Consider the following 16,750-nt stretch of genomic DNA (forward strand, 5'->3'; position numbering starts at 1 on the left):
CCTTTGGCAGATTCTGGATTCATGGGGTTAAGGTCTGTTCAATGAGTCTAATTCCCGCATTCAGTCTATATTCTTTAGATTGTGAAGAAATGCAGTGTGGATACATTTAGACTAGATGTAAAGTATCCATGCTGAAAATGTAAAACTGAAAAGCTGCTGACAATTGTCTGTCTGTCTGTCTGTCTGTCTGTCTCTTGTGTGTAAATCTCCGTTAGAAAAGAATAAACCTCTCTGTCTGTGAGATCATGCTCAACTAGAAACTCCACAGTGAAATCTAGTGATACCAAAACATGAAAGTGAATGCACTGCCAGTAAACCTTTCCTGTGAGCTGTTCAGTATACATGGAGATACAAAAGAACAATCATTACAAACAAGGTTCTTGAGTGCAATAGTGCAAGCCTTTGTAAAAATAATAATAATAAATAAATAAGAATTAACTCCAGATACTGACCACTTCTGAAAACAACTTCCAGCACCAAAGTGTGCATGGTCTTAACTGGAATCTGCACCCAAGAGATCACACTTGAAACTGGGAAGCAGCTGAATTATTATTATTATTTTTAGGGGGGTGGAAGGTACAAGAATAAATACTTGAGTCAGTTTTGTCTTTGCTGAGCACGACAAACAATCCAACAACTCTGCAGAAGTGCATTTAAAAGGGTAGCAGTGATGCCACACATGGCGCATTCTGCAGCTGCAGTATTTGGCCTTCAATATTTAAAAATGAAATCTGTGTTTCTCCGCAGTGTATTTCAAACTCCACTGGTTTAGCAAAAAGCCTTTTTTTTTTTTTTTAATTGTATTTGTATATTTTTTTCTAAATGTGCTTGAGTTCATTGTTATTGTTTAATGTTGGAAGCATTTGATGCTGGATCTACTAGTTGTGTTTGGGTACAGAAACCTGGGTGTGTCATGTAGTTTAATACTTTCAAACTATGGGACCGATAACTCTGTCTGTGTCGATTTCAGTATTCTCTGATTTTCTACATCAGGAATTCTAGGACCTGTTCAGAATGTAGTATATGCATTTATAATGTAATAAAGAATATCTAGTTTTATTTATATACAGTATGTATGTATGTATATGTATATATAATGTATGCAGACGTGTGTTCAATTGTAAAGACTGTTCGGTAACGCTTTATATTGCGTGGCATAAATTCATATCTAATAGATATGCAATTGCATATTAAATTAATGTTAAATTCATATTTAATAAATATGCAACTGCATGTTAAATTCATGTTAAATTCATATCTAGTAGATATGCAATTGCATATTAAATTAATGTTAAATTCATATTTAATAAATATGCAACTGCATGTTAAATTCATATCTAATAGATATGCAATTGCATATTAATGTTAAATTCATATCCAATAGATATGCAATAGCTGGTTTCTTGCTAAATGTTAACTAAATGTCGATTGAAAATGTAATTGCATATCACGTCCATTTTATATTACGTTTTGTTACCCTTTAAAATATGTAAGAATTTCCCATTGTTTACATGTTTTTAATTGAAAATACAGTTAATCTGACTTAATTGTTAATGGAAAGTATCAAGGAATAATTGAACGTAAATGTAATATCAATTGCATATCTATTAAATATTAATTTATGCCACGCATTATAAAGCGTTCCTGACTGTTCTGCTAAAGCCTTGTTGTGTTAAGGAAGATACATTATAAAACCGTTTATTTTACACATATACTGTATTTGTCAATATATCTGCATATGTATTTACAGAACTATATCATGTGCCTTAACACTGGATGTAGAATTAAAAAGATTCAAACACATCCGCTATTGTCTGGTGTCCTCCATAGTTGTGTGTTTGCGTACTGTGAAAAGAGGAGGCTGAAAATGTAAAACAGAAAAACTGCTTTTTCAATTGTATCCCATTTTTCTTTGGCGGTTTATGTAAATTGCAGCCTGGGTTACACTTATGTCTTTCTGGTACCGAATGCTAATATCACACTTTTTCTTGGCTCAACTTTAAAAACCAGTCTGTGGTGCTCAGCCAGTGCAAGCCTCTGAAAGGCATGTGAGGATGAGTTTGTTTTGCAGAGCAATTGTCAAGCTGATCAAAAATAACCTTATGCATAAGCAAAACATTGTGTCTTTAATGAAGACGCTGGCCCTTTTCTGTGTGTGAAATGTCATGTTATGAATTGCAAGTTCCCTTTAAGATCATTAGATAGTTTTTTTTGTTTTAAATGAACCTCATTTCCATATGTAAATGAGTCCCAAATGAGAGAATTTTTTACATCTTCACCAATCAGTCCCAAATACCAACTACTAACACCAACTCGCCAGCTACTCCACGCAACTTCTTGTCCAGGCCCTGGTACTCTCGTCTAGACTACTGCAAATCCCTCCTGACTGGTCTCTCTGCATCTGCCACCCGTCCGCTCCAGCTCATCCAGAACTCCGCTGTTTGTCTGGTGTTCTCTCTGCCTCGCTTCTCCCACACTACTCCACTGCTCCTGATCACCACTCGCATCCAGTTCAAGACTCTTGTACTTGCCTACCGATGCCTTGACCAGATTACACCCAGCTACCTCCAGACCCTCATCTCTCCCTACACCCCCACCCGACCTCTCCGCTCCGCCTGCATTAGAAGACTGGCTGTACCTCCACTACGCTCCCCTGCCTCCAGACCCCGCTCCTTCTCCACCCTTGCCCCACAGTGGTGGAGTGACCTTCCTATGGATGTCGGGACTGCCCAGTCCCTGACCACCTTCCGGCACCTCCTCAAGACACACATGTTCAGAATGCACCTGTAAAACTCAACTCTCCCCTTCTGGTCAATATAGCACTGTGCCTTTAATGCACTTGAACCTGCACTTATCTGCTCCCTATTTCATTGTATTTAATCCTGCACTTAATCCAATCTGTAGTATTTTGCATTTCACTTGCACTTGTATCTAACCCTGATGTAACTATCAACACTGTTATCTGCTCATGAACTGCCCCGATATCAAATCGTACTTAATCGTGTTTGGTATAATAATAATAATAATATTAATAATAATGTGACAGCGGTGTTAATCAAAAGAGCAAAGAAATAATGTGTGTGAGATATCTGTGTACAGCAGACTGAATGCCTTATCCCAGGAAGCGGACCCTGTGGATTATTGAAATGTCCCAGTGGTGTGAAACCTTCGAGCTGAAGTAACTTTATTAGGTACTGGCAAGCCACAGATTCTCGCTGTTTCTTCAATAGGGAGCGGCCTTTTAACTCCTCCCATACATCATTAAAGCCTTGTATTTAGACATTATCACATCACTTGTGCTTCATCAGAGGTAAGGTGCATTGCTGTAGTCCTGACTAGCAGTGAATCCCTTTACCTGAGCATGCCTCTGCATCAAGCTGCCCCACAGCCCTGTTCCAATGCACTGCAGACATAAGTTCTGCTAATATATGTAATGCATTGGCTTCATGGGTAAGTCTGTTCATTTTACTAAATCAGAAAACTTGACAGTACAGTTTGTTTACATCATCCGCCCACAGTCTTCGTAGGGCAGAGCACGTCGTAGAACAGAGCAGGCAGCAGCGCAGAGCAGGTCGTAGAACAGAGCAGGCAGCAGCGCAGAGCAGGTCGTAGAACAGAGCAGGCAGCAGCGCAGAGCAGGTCGTAGGGCAGAGCAGGCAGCAGCGCAGAGCAGGTCGTAGAACAGAGCAGGCAGCAGCGCAGAGCAGGTCGTAGGGCAGAGCAGGCAGCAGCACAGAGCAGGTCGTAGAACAGAGCAGGCAGCAGCGCAGAGCAGGCAGCAGCGCAGAGCAGGTTGTAGGGCAGAGCAGGAAGCAGCAGCACAGAGCAGGTCGTAGGGCAGAGCAGGAAGCAGCGCAGAGCAGGTCGTAGAACAGAGCAGGCAGCAGCGCAGAGCAGGCAGCAGCGCAGAGCAGGCAGCAGCGCAGAGCAGGTCGTAGGGCAGAGCAGGTCGTAGGGCAGAGCAGGTCGTAGGGCAGAGCAGGAAGCAGCGCAGAGCAGGTCGTAGAACAGAGCAGGCAGCAGCGCAGAGCAGGCAGCAGCGCAGAGCAGGCAGCAGCGCAGAGCAGGTTGTAGGGCAGAGCAGGAAGCAGCACAGAGCAGGTCGTAGGGCAGAGCAGGCAGCAGCGCAGAGCAGGTCGTAGGGCAGAGCAGGAAGCAGTGCAGAGCAGGTCGTAGGGCAGAGCAGGCAGCAGCGCAGAGCAGGTCGTAGGGCAGAGCAGGTCGTAGGGCAGAGCAGGCAGCAGCGCAGAGCAGGTCGTAGGGCAGAGCAGGCAGCAGCACTGAGCAGGTCGTAGGGCAGAGCAGGCAGCAGCACAGAGCAGGTCGTAGGGCAGAGCAGGAAGCAGTGCAGAGCAGGTCGTAGGGCAGAGCAGGCAGCAGCACAGAACAGGTCGTAGGGCAGAGCAGGCAGCAGCACAGAGCAGGTCGTAGGGCAGAGCAGGAAGCAGTGCAGAGCAGGTCGTAGGGCAGAGCAGGCAGCAGCACAGAGCAGGTCGTAGGGCAGAGCAGGAAGCAGTGCAGAGCAGGTCGTAGGGCAGAGCAGGAAGCAGCGCAGAGCAGGTCGTAGGGCAGAGCAGGCAGCAGCGCAGAGCAGGTCGTAGGGCAGAGCAGGCAGCAGCGCAGAGCAGGTCGTAGGGCAGAGCTGGCAGCAGCACAGAGCAGGTCGTAGGGCAGAGCAGGCAGCAGCGCAGAGCAGGTCGTAGGGCAGAGCAGGTCGTAGGGCAGAGCAGGCAGCAGCGCAGAGCAGGTCGTAGGGCAGAGCAGGAAGCAGCGCAGAGCAGGTCATAGGACAGAGTAGAGGTGCAGAGGTCATTTTAGCAGCCATGCCTTCAATGAATGTCTCACACACACTGATACATTTCAGCAGGTCTCGTTAATTGGGGGACGGGGGTCACTGTCTTCAAATGGATTATTTGAAGCAAGATTTAGCTGCAGCGTGTTCTGTGTGTATGCTGTATATCTCATTGATCTCAGTGAGGCCTGTGAAATCCTGTAGATCTCATTGAAGTCTCTTGCACTGTGAAATCCTGTAGATCTCATTGGTCTCACTGAGGTCTCTTGCACTGTGAAATCCTGTAGATCTCATTGGTCTCACTAAGGTATCTCGCACTGTGAAATCCTGTAGATCTCATTGGTCTCACTGAGGTCTCTTGCACTGTGAAATCCTGTAGATCTCATTGATCTCACAGAGGTCTCTTGCTGTGAAATCCTGTAGATCTTATTGATCTCACAGAGATCTCTTGCTGTGAAATCCTGTAGATCTCATTGATCTCACGGAGGTCTCTTACTGTGAAATCCTGTAGATCTCAGGTGTGGTATTGTATGGTATGGTATGGTATGGTATGGTATTGTATTGTATGGTATTGTATGGTATGGTATGGTATTGTATGGTATGGTATGGTGTGGTATTGCATTGTATTGTATTGTATGGTTTTGTATTGTATTGTATTGTATGGTATGGTATGGTATGGTATGGTATTGCATTGTATTGTATTGTATTGTATTGTATTGTACGGTAGTTAGACTCCAATTAGTTTTACACATTTCATGGTTAACAGTGAATAACCCAAAATAGTTAAGAGCGAGCACTGTTCCTTTAGATTGTGATACATGTCAGAGTCCACAGTATTTAACAGCACAGCATCAGAAACAGGTTCTATTTATTTTTTTCAGAGATGTTTTTGGTCATGTTATCAGGACCATCAGTGTTGGGTTTCTTTTCCTGGTATTGTGGAGATTCAAGTGCATCACTCAATTGCTGTCATTAAACTCCTCTCTGATGACAGATAAACAGTCATTTGATTCAGCAATATAGCTATTACAGTGTAGTGGCCGGTTGCATTAAACACCTTCAGTTCAATGTCCCCTTAGTTTTCCCCTTCGTTCCTTTAGTTTCATGGTGTTGCAGAAATCAGTAAGGGTTATATACTTCAACTTAATACTGAAGGTGTTTAATGCAACCCCACCCAGGCAGCCCCAATACCAATACATGCTCCGAATGTACAGTACAAAGCTGAACTCAGAGTACTGGCTTTCTGGCAAAACCATGTGTTTTATTGGGTTGTGTTTCATATGGCTCCTCTCTGGTGTATCAGCTATCTGGGGATAAGCAGTCCTTTGCCATTCTCAGCTGGTTTACATTTGCATTGGTATCTCATTTCTTCCCACAGCTGTGATGTGAATGTTGTCAATGAGACACAAGGCATTCAGCTTGCTGATGAGCAACACTGACGCAGTGCAGGACTCCAAGGCAGACTGTGCAGAAGGGGCTGGAGCAGCACATGCTGTGCAAAGTGCAATATTAGAGACGCGAGGCGTTCAGCTTGCTGATAAATACTGCCTGAATAGTCTCTGAAATGTAGTTAAATGTCTGAATATTCCCACAACAGGCCCTATAAAGCTAGTGGGTGAAGTCTGATGCACTGCCATTCTATTTGAGAGTGACGCACCTCAATGTGTGTCTTGTATTGCCACACTCCAAGCAGCTTCTATTGAGGCAAGGGTTGCTGTGTAATTACAGCCAGGAGCAGAGATCTCTGCAAAATATATAAAAACATATATAATGTGCCCAGTGGAAGAAAGAGTTGAGGAAGAGGGAGGGAGGGAATAATGTATATACCCTTTCAGTGCTGTATATACCCTTTCAGTGCTGTATATACCCTTTCAGTGCTGTATGTACACTTTCAGTTCTGTATGTACACTTTTAGTTCTGTATGTACACTTTTAGTTCTGTATGTACACTTTCGGTGCTGTATGTAAATTTTGTAGATAGAAAATGAAAGGCCCTTTTTATCCTTCAGGGTAGGCCTAGCAGTTCAATTTCATATAAGGAAGCACATGTTCACAGCAGGCAGGCTGCTTCAATCACTTGTGTATATTCATATATTCCTTTCTGCAGAAAGCCTGGGGGAATAGCTACCACCTTGTGAGTCCATCTGCACATTTCAGCTATATTACTCTGTTATGATACGTGCAAGTGCAGTCACACAAACCTGGTGAAAGATATCTGTTTATTATTAGTGCCTTTGTAAGTTGTGGATATGTTTAGCCTGTAGAGGAAGAATAGGAAAAATATGAATTCAAAACCACCTAGTCAGCGGAAGAATTCATGTACTTGTAAAATAATTTGATACCCAGTTAAGTCAAATCACAGCCACACATACGAAAGCAAAAAAACTGAAAAATCAGCACTGATCTGATATTGTATTGCACCGTTCCAGTGCTGCACATGTAACGCTGGAGTCTCATGAGGCTGCACAAAGCTAGCAAATTAACTATAGCAAACAACAAATATATAAAGCCAAATATATATTCAAGTTTTCTATTTTTATTTCATTTGACAGCAAACGTGGACTGATGAAACATTTTTGCTTCATTTCAATGCCCTGAAACAGTTGAGCCACAGAATGAAAAATTGTGTTTTATTAACAAGGACAGGCATTTCTCAGATACCTTGCCAATTATGTATCAATGTGTTTAAAATGTATTATTATTTTTATTATTATTATTATTATTATTATTATTATTATTATTATTATTATTATTACATCAGTGACTCCAGCATCTCCACAGAAACATACTGGGGTCTGACTCACACAGGAACATCAGTGACTCCAACATCTCCACAGAAACATACTAGGGTCTGACTCACACAGGAACATCAGTGACTCCAGCATCTCCACAGAAACATACTGGGCTCTGACTCATACAGGAACATCAGTGACTCCAGCATCTCCACAGAAACATACTGGGCTCTGACTCATACAGGAACATCAGTGACTCCAACATCTCCACAGAAACATACTGGGCTCTGACTCGCACAGGAGCATCTCCACAGAATCATACTGGGGTCTGACTCACACAGGAACATCAGTGACTCCAGCATCTCCACAGAATCATACTGGGGTCTGACTCACACAGGAACATCAGTGACTCCAACATCTCCACAGAAACATACATGTGTCCTGAAGACTCTTAAGTACTCGCCTGACAGGCTGTAAGGCTGCCAGCTTAGTTTCCAAAGCGTTCATGTTTCCCTCACCCCAAACAAAAGGCAGGGACCAGGTGGCATTTGGGGTTTTATAAATCATTCTTTCATCCATTAAATTATGTGGATGGAAGGGAAAAAAAACAATTGAGGATAAAGGCCAGGCCAGAGGAACTCTGAAAATGCAAATGATTCATCCTGAACATCTTGTGCATGTGGCTTGATTAAAATTGTTAATTAACACACTGCTGTGAGGAAGCAATTATCAGAATCTCTACGATCCTAAACACCATTATTTGAAGGATCTAGATTTAAAAACTGTAGGTCTACACAGTAACAAATTGTTAGGTTTGAAAAACAGCACAGTCCGTATTAGTGGTCAAAATGACCGTAAACTCTATGATTCAGGAAATATCGCTTTCAAATAACTAGTAGCAGATATGGTTGATTTGATGCGCTCGAAAGAAAAAAAAAAAGTAGCGATTTGCCTTTTGGCTTTTTACTATCCTAATTAGATTGGATGACATCTCATTTAATTAGATTAGCATAACATTCATAATCAGCAAAATCATGTGTACCCTACTAAAAGGGTTACATACATTTGTGCAGCCAGCCTGGGTGTGATTTAGGTAACACTTTTCATGAAGTCTCTAATTACTGTGTCTTTTTGCATGACATAACCCTAACCCTAACCCTAACCCTAATCCTCTTCTGATACAATTGTGTACTTACATATATTGTGCAAAAATATTTACCCATTAAGTACATTGTAAGAATGCATAACAACACTGCAATCATGTGCAAGTACACATTCATTCACTAAGTAACTACAATGTAAATACACAGCAATCAGAGACGCTTATGTAAAGTGTTAACATCGTATGTTTTAAATTGCTTTATTATTATTTTTTTTTAATCAACCCCAAGTCTCAGCATGGATTATCATTGTAAGGAGTCTGCAGAGCTCACCAAACATAACATACTTAAAGTGTTATTTATCGTTTTAACTTGTGAAGGTTTATCTATCAGAATAAATCTCCATGTACCCCTTAGCAGCAGCCTTGTGCTTAAAAGCAAACTGTGGCCCCTCTGTACACTTCCAGACATTGTCTAGTTCTATCTCCTGCAGGCGCCGGGACTGTCACATTCAGCAGCAGCTCCTGCTTGCCAGACCCAAGGCTCTCAGTCTGAAACGCTTCAGAGAAATGTGATGATCATGTACACCAAGGGGACGAGCACCTGGAGGGAGACAGTTGTATTGCTCTGAGTGGTATTGCTCTGAGTTGCATTGCTCTGAGTTGTATTGCTCTGAGTGGTACAGCTCTGAGTTGTATTGCTCTGAGTTGTATAGCTCTGAGTTGTATTGCTCTGAGTTGTATTGCTCTGAGTTGTATTGCTCTGAGTTGTATTGCTCTGAGTTGCATTGCTCTGAGTTGTATTGCTCTGAGTGGTACAGCTCTGAGTTGTATTGCTCTGAGTGGTACAGCTCTGAGTTGTATTGCTCTGAGTTGTATTGCTCTGAGTTGTATTGCTCTGAGTGGTATTGCTCTGAGTGGTATTGCTCTGAGTTGCATTGCTCTGAGTTGTATTGCTCTGAGTGGTACAGCTCTGAGTTGTATTGCTCTGAGTTGTATAGCTCTGAGTTGTATAGCTCTGAGTTGTATTGCTCTGAGTTGTATTGCTCTGAGTTGTATTGCTCTGAGTTGTATTGCTCTGAGTTGCATTGCTCTGAGTTGTATTGCTCTGAGTGGTACAGCTCTGAGTTGTATTGCTCTGAGTGGTACAGCTCTGAGTTGTATTGCTCTGAGTTGTATTGCTCTGAGTTGTATTGCTCTGAGTTGTATTGCTCTGAGTTGCATTGCTCTGAGTTGTATTGCTCTGAGTGGTACAGCTCTGAGTTGTATTGCTCTGAGTTGTATTGCTCTGAGTGGTACAGCTCTGAGTTGTATTGCTCTGAGTTGTATTGCTCTGAGTTGTATTGCTCTGAGTTGCATTGCTCTGAGTTGTATTGCTCTGAGTGGTACAGCTCTGAGTTGCATTGCTCTGAGTTGTATTGCTCTGAGTTGCATAGCTCTGAGTTGTATTGCTCTGAGTTGTATTGCTCTGAGTTGTATTGCTCTGAGTGGTACAGCTCTGAGTTGTATAGCTCTGAGTTGTACAGCTCTGAGTTGTATTGCTCTGAGTTGTATTGCTCTGAGTGGTACAGCTCTGAGTTGTATTGCTCTGAGTTGTATAGCTCTGAGTGGTATTGCTCTGAGTTGCATTGCTCTGAGTTGTATTGCTCTGAGTTGTATAGCTCTGAGTTGTACAGATCTGAGTTGTATTGCTCTGAGTGGTACAGCTCTGAGTTGTATTGCTCTGAGTTGTATTGCTCTGAGTGGTACAGCTCTGAGTTGTATTGCTCTGAGTGGTACAGCTCTGAGTTGTATTGCTCTGAGTGGTACAGCTCTGAGTTGTATTGCTCTGAGTGGTACAGCTCTGATTTGTATTGCTCTGAGTTGTATTGCTCTGAGTGGTACAGCTCTGAGTTGTATTGCTCTGAGTTGTATTGCTCTGAGTGGTACAGCTCTGAGTTGCATTGCTCTGAGTGGTACAGCTCTGAGTTGTATAGCTCTGAGTTGTATTGCTCTGAGTGGTACAGCTCTGAGTGGTACAGCTCTGAGTTGTATAGCTCTGAGTTGTGTTGCTCTGAATTGTACAGCTCTGAGTTGTATTGCTCTGAGTTGTATTGCTCTGAGTTGTATTGCTCTGAGTGGTACAGCTCTGAGTTGTATAGCTCTGAGTTGTGTTGCTCTGAATTGTACAGTTCTGAGTTGTATTGCTCTGAGTTGTATTGCTCTGAGTGGTACCTCCAGATCTGAGATCCACACCTGCAGGAGTATACCTGTGATTCCATCACCACAGCCTCTCAGGAGAAACAGGGAACTCAGTCATTATCATAAAGTTACTGTTTGATACTGCTGACCACCTTACATAACTAAATGGAACGGAAGTTTAATACATGGAAATGTGTGCTTTGGAATCAAATACATGTAATCTGGTTATGTTTCAATGATGTGTCATTTGAGTCTTAATTATACGTTATTGATAATGACAATAACAGAATCAATGTTGTAATTACAAGAAATTGAACCACAATGTTTTCATTTTTGCCTTGCACTGGCATTGCAAAAAATATATTCCAAAGGTTTTAGACATCTGCTATCTTTGCTGTATTCTACTGCTGCTCTCAATCAGAATTATACTTGCTGTATCTGGTACTTGATTGTACTCCTAAAATAAACCATATTCACATTTTTTGTAATTGCTCTTATTTGAAATCGCTCTTTTTCATTTATTGTACTTACTACTTGCTTGAATTTACTCATAAAATCAAATATGTTGAAGCTGAACTTCTCTTAGTATAATCACTCTGAAACGTGATTCCCAAGCATGTGTGGTACCAGAAAGCAAGGCTTGTGAAGAGAGATTTCTTTCCCATCTCGGTACCTGAGTGAAAGCAGTGTGTAAACATGCCCTGGAAATGAGTGCATTTTGAATCTGATGACAAAGTGGAAACTCTCATATTGTCTATGCTCAGCACACTTGCATTCTCTTCCAATATGTGTCTGTGTTGTGTGGGTGTGTGAGCGCGTCTGTGAGAGATTGCAAATCCTAGCAGCATTGTTTATATTCCACCAGTATCTTATTATTCATTGGCTTATAGAAAGTCAATGACAATGGCAGAGGTACTAGTAGGTGGTGTTGGAACATAAAGTATTGCCTTTCACATTGGATCATGAAAGAGTAGACTAGATTCAATGAAATACAAGCATTGATATTACAGTACTAACTCTGAGTAGAAAAAAACAGCTCTCCATTTTAACATCAGGAGGTCTTACTAGAAGTAGACTTTGAATATTTGCATTATTCTAACTGGCTCCAGGGCTAAACAAATACAAATTAAAAACTACATTCCAGCCAGGTAGTTATCCTGTTGAAGAGATCTGTTCACCATCCCCATGCTGTTACCAAGTGTGCAGCCATTCAGAGCACTGCTTATTGCAACTATTCCACTGCAACAGGAACGGCCCCCAATGACTGCAAACACAATGAACAGGCAAAGGGGACAGGAGACAAAAGAGCAATGACATTTAAATCCACTTACTCTTTAATTGGTTAAATGTGCATTCAGTGAGACAGTAACAAGCTGTCTTTAGCGTGGTCCTGCACAATTCACAGGGAATGGACACTTGTGAATGTGATTTTCCTGTCAACATACAGGTCAATTACATTCCAAGATACTGCCTGATAATCAGGGCTTTGTTGCAATTGGAAACTGATAATCAGGGTTATATTGCAATTAGAAACTGATAATCAGGGTTATAGTGCAACCAGGAACTGATAATCAGGGTTATATTGCAATTAGAAACTGATAATCAGGGTTATATTGCAATTAGAAACTGATCATCAGGGTTATATTGCAATTAGAAACTGATAATCAGGGTTATATTGCAACCAGGAACTGATAATCAGGGTTATATTGCAATTAGAAACTGATAATCAGGGTTATATTGCAACCAGGAACTGATAATCAGGGTTATATTGCACTTAGAAACTGATAATCAGGGTTATATTGCACTTAGAAACTGATCATCAGGGTTATATTGCAATTAGAAACTGATAATCAGGGTTATATTGCAATTAGAAACTGATAATCAGGGTTATATTGCAACCAGGAACTGATAATCAGGGTTATATTGCAATTAGAAACTGATAATCAGGGTTATATTGCAATTAGAAACAGATAATCAGGGTTTTGTTGCAATTAGAAACTGATAATCAGGGTGATATTGCAATTAGAAACTGATAATCAGGGTTATATTGCAATTAGAAACTGATAATCAGGGTTATATTGCAATTAGAAACTGATCATTTATTACAATTAGAAACTGGAAAGTCTATCTTATTGTATATACTATGAAGGTATATACTGTACTGCTCTCCCACGGTTTGCTTTTCTAAGCTAGACCTTGCGTTGTGGTAGAGCCCTGAATTGCAGTTTCTTCATTGGTGGATGAAAGTCCTAAGGTGTTGAAAAAGGTATATTTTAAGTTCATATTTTAATAAATGAGATTTTGAAATGTGTAATTGTTAATACCTTTCTCAAAAAAAATTGTGTAGGCCTACTTCACTAAATTCACTAAATGTGTGCCACCTCTGGAGGCCCGGGTTTGATTCCAGCTCGGGGCTGAATCGCAGTGTTAGGACGGCGGTCTGCTTGCTAGCTGAGCTGTGAGGGGGGCGTGTCAGCACCATGCTTGAGCACTGCATTCATTCAGTGACAATAAAACATGCATACATACATACATACATGCATACATACAGTACATACATACATATATACATACATACATATGAGTGTACAGTATTAAGACATGTTTCACTGTCCTTTCCTACCCATTATTAAAAGAATAAAGCTACTCACTTGTAAAACAACACATGTCCATTACATTTCAAGTAACAGAGTACCGTATGGGTGAAATGTGTCTGCCAATAAATATGATCTGTGCTTGAAGCACTGATAAATCAGCTTTGCTTGAATCGCTAACAGGAGAACAGTGAAACCCTGCAATAAGAACAGGCTGGAGTTCAGCAAGAGTCTGGATAAAAAGCATCTTCAGCAAGAGTTCTGACTCGCACATCACTGGAGAACATGAAGAGGTCAGGCCAGCCTCTTGCTTTCTTTGGTCTGTTTGAAATATGAATACCGTATCACTATCCTTGCATTATAGTGCCCCCTTGTGGTTGTAAGAATGAGTAATATGCTGGTGGAAATATGCTTTTCAGGTTTGTTGCTTTTCATCAAACTTCCAGCTGTTAAATTGGGCAGCTCTCTGCTGTATCACTGGCTGTGTTTGAGATATTTGGTTGTATTAAGAGGAGGCTGCAATATATGCCATTTCTGACATTTAGAGCTATAGGATCTGACATCATTATGTATTACCAGGAAATGAAAGAAAACTGATTTAAAATATAAAATGTAATTATGTGTGCTTGTCTCTGCTATGCATGAATCCAACAACGTATATGAGTGCTTGAATCATTTCCTTCCTATAACTTTTAGGAATATTTTACAAAATGTCAGAGTTCATTTCAAGTTTCATTTGAAATTCAACCATAAAGATTAGTCCTATCCATAGTGCTGTGCAATAATTATTTACGGATTCAAATGTTAAAAAATGCATGAACTCTAGTCTTGCCATTAAAAAAAAATCAATCAAGGAACCTGAACACCATTCCTGTCTACAACACATCTAAATCGTTTTGGATGGGTTAAGGGTACTACAGCTCTGGCCAAAAGTGTTGCATCACCCTGTAGAAAGAACTCATTTTGCTTCATAAAGTCGAATGAAACCTGCTGAATAATGTTACGTTAACATATTGAATTACTCTTGCGTTTGTATAATAAATGGGCAGTTTCAGGTAATAGGACTGTCATGTTGTATTGTATCTTTGCTTCTGTGTGTTACATAATTAAGCATCTTTGCAGGGCTGCAGGTTGGGCCTTGAGAGGAGAATGAGCTGCAGCTCTAGAAAGATCTAGAAAAACCACTACACTTAAAATACTGCACTCAACACAGCACGACACAAACTGCAGGCTGTGCACAGCTCTAGAAAGATCTAGAAAAACCACTACACTTAAAATACTGCACTCAACACAGCACGACACGGACTACAGACTGTGCACAGCTCTAGAGAGGTCTTGGTTTTGAGTAGGCACTAAGAATGTATATAAGATTGTCAATTGCCTTTTGAGTTCAATGCATTACAGCGGAAATGAAAGAAACAGAGATCCATCATCTAGACATCAGCTCTGAAATCTTAGCTTTCCTTTTGATAAACAGGATCTGTTTAATAAGCCCAGTCAGACTCTCTTGTGTGTGTGTGTGTTTGACCCCCAGGCTTACATTATAAGCACATATCCGGATGGGTAATTACATTTCCTATTATCATCTCAGGAGTGTTGCAAAGGTTCAGCCTTTTGTCTCTATCTAGCTGAGGTCCTGGTTCTTGCTTTCCTCTTCTCTTTTGATTCCAGGAAGTCTTTGTTTGCTTTATCTTGCAAAGACTACAACTGGTTCAGAAACTGCAGGCAGAAGTGTGACACACGCTAGCCTTGTGAACACACGATGCCCTTAACAAGCTGCTCAGATATTGATTCTTGTAGACGTTCATTCTTGTATAGAGTATGAGGTTGCCTAGAGGTATTGATGTTTTTAATTCATTCTTGTGTAGAGTATGAGGCTGTCTAGAGGTATTGATGTTTTTAATTCATTCTTGTATAGAGTATGAGGTTGTCTAGAGGTATTGATGTTTTTAATTCATTCTTGTATAGAGTATGAGGTTGTCTAGAGGTGTTGATGTTTTTAATTCATTCTTGTATAGAGTATGAGGTTGTCTAGAGGTATTGATGTTTTTAATTCATTCTTGTATAGAGTATGAGGTTGTCTAGAGGTGTTGATGTTTTTAATTCATTCTTGTGTAGAGTATGAGGTTGTCTAGAGGTGTTGGTGTTTTTTTAATTCATTCTTGTGTAGAGTATGAGGTTGTCTAGAGGTATTGATGTTTTTAATTCATTCTTGTGTAGAGTATGAGGTTGTCTAGAGGTATTGATGTTTTTAATTCATTCTTGTGTAGAGTATGAGGTTGTCTAGAGGTGTTGATGTTTTTAATTCATTCTTGTGTAGAGTATGAGGTTGTCTAGAGGTATTGATGTTTTTAATTCATTCTTGTATAGAGTATGAGGTTGTCTAGAGGTATTGATGTTTTTAATTCATTCTTGTGTAGAGTATGAGGTTGTCTAGAGGTATTGATGTTTTTAATTCATTCTTGTGTAGAGTATGAGGTTGTCTAGAGGTATTGATATTTTTAATTCATTCTTGTGTAGAGTATGAGGTTGTCTAGAGGTACTGATGTTTTTAATTCATTCTTGTGTAGAGTATGAGGTTGTCTAGAGGTATTGATGTTTTTAATTCATTCTTGTGTAGAGTATGAGGTTGTCTAGAGGTATTGATGTTTTTAATTCATTCTTGTGTAGAGTATGAGGTTGTCTAGAGGTATTGATATTTTTAATTCATTCTTGTGTAGAGTATGAGGTTGTCTAGAGGTACTGATGTTTTTAATTCATTCTTGTGTAGAGTATGAGGTTGTCTAGAGGTATTGATGTTTTTAATTCATTCTTGTGTAGAGTATGAGGTTGTCTAGAGGTATTGATGTTTTTAATTCATTCTTGTGTAGAGTATGAGGTTGTCTAGAGGTACTGATGTTTTTAATTCATTCTTGTGTAGAGTATGAGGTTGTCTAGAGGTATTGATGTTTTTAATTCATTCTTGTGTAGAGTATGAGGTTGTCTAGAGGTACTGATGTTTTTAATTCATTCTTGTGTAGAGTATGAGGTTGTCTAGAGGTATTGATGTTTTTAATTCATTCTTGTGTAGAGTATGAGGTTGTCTAGAGGTATTGATATTTTTAATTCATTCTTGTGTAGAGTATGAGGTTGTCTAGAGGTACTGATGTTTTTAATTCATTCTTGTGTAGAGTATGAGGTTGTCTAGAGGTATTGATGTTTTTAATTCATTCTTGTGTAGAGTATGAGGTTGTCTAGAGGTATTGATGTTTTTAATTCATTCTTGTGTAGAGTATGAGGTTGTCTAGAGGTGTTGATGTTTTTAATTCATTCTTGTGTAGAGTATGAGGTTGTCTAGAGGTATTGATGTTTTT

The sequence above is a fragment of the Acipenser ruthenus genome, chromosome 8 (assembly GCF_902713425.1).
Source record: "Acipenser ruthenus chromosome 8, fAciRut3.2 maternal haplotype, whole genome shotgun sequence".
Taxonomy (NCBI): Eukaryota; Metazoa; Chordata; class Actinopteri; order Acipenseriformes; family Acipenseridae; genus Acipenser; species Acipenser ruthenus.